The 914-nt window shown below is 38.1% G+C and overlaps 1 non-coding gene across 1 annotated transcript; it reads right to left on the bottom strand.

Moving 5' to 3' along the window:
* Positions 1-468: 468 nt before the first annotated feature.
* On the bottom strand, positions 469-659 carry LOC127641776 (U2 spliceosomal RNA). Its single transcript, XR_007970227.1, has one exon. It is a non-coding gene; the product is annotated as a U2 spliceosomal RNA (small nuclear RNA).
* Between the last annotated feature and the right edge of the window lie 255 nt (positions 660-914).

Here is a 914-nt window from a genome sequence, read left to right as displayed (position 1 = left end):
ATATAATTATTTGTAATATTGTCACATTAGGTCCTCCATAAGAGACTAGTTTTGAAATTGGGAACGGTCAACGGATGTAGAAAGGAAGTCCCGCCTTACAGGTAAAAGAGCCAATCACCTTTCAGAAACAGACATCGCCTGTCAATCAACTAGAGAACGCGCATGCGCATTAGCTACACAAGCCGGGAGAATTGCGTTTGTTTCGTGTTATCAGAGATAAAGAAGCACATTTTATGATTCCAGTGTCTTCAGATTTTACTGCTGAATATATTTTAACACTGAAATATGTTTTTGATCTTAATCTCGCGTCCATTATAGATGAGATGTTTAATTGAAGCGCAAATAAAATGACTGAACGATTTTATTACACAAACTGGATTTACATTAGATCGATATGAGCATTTAATATTACACTCAAAGTTAATGCATCATATACACAATTATTCAGTTCTTTTCTTGACAGTTTTAGGGGGGTGCACTGTTCCTGGAGATACTGCAATACCAGGTCGATGCGTGGAGTGGACGGAGCAAGCCCCTATTCCATCTCCCTGATCCAAAAATCAATTTAATATATGGTCCCCGGATAGGGGACGTATCAGATATTAAACTGATAAGAACAGATACTACACTTGATCTTAGCCAAAAGGCCGAGAAGCGATACCGAAATAAGGATCCGAGCAAAGGGAGTCATTCAGACAACTACAGATCTCACTGACGGTCTTATTCATAATAATATCAGACCATTTCAAACTATAAACTACTTACAAATACAAACTTCAAAATTAAAGCCCCACTCAGAGACTGTGTGAAGAGTTTTGAGATTCTCGTCAATAAGAAGCCGAAAAACCTTCAAAATACGCGGATATTTTTCCTCCCTCTGTTATCATGAGTTCTCCATCATCCAATCAAACACG

This window comes from Xyrauchen texanus, unplaced genomic scaffold, assembly GCF_025860055.1.
Source record: "Xyrauchen texanus isolate HMW12.3.18 unplaced genomic scaffold, RBS_HiC_50CHRs HiC_scaffold_1618, whole genome shotgun sequence".
Taxonomy (NCBI): Eukaryota; Metazoa; Chordata; class Actinopteri; order Cypriniformes; family Catostomidae; genus Xyrauchen; species Xyrauchen texanus.
Note: the sequence above shows the minus strand (reverse complement) of the source record. Positions and strands in the feature narration are given on the sequence as shown.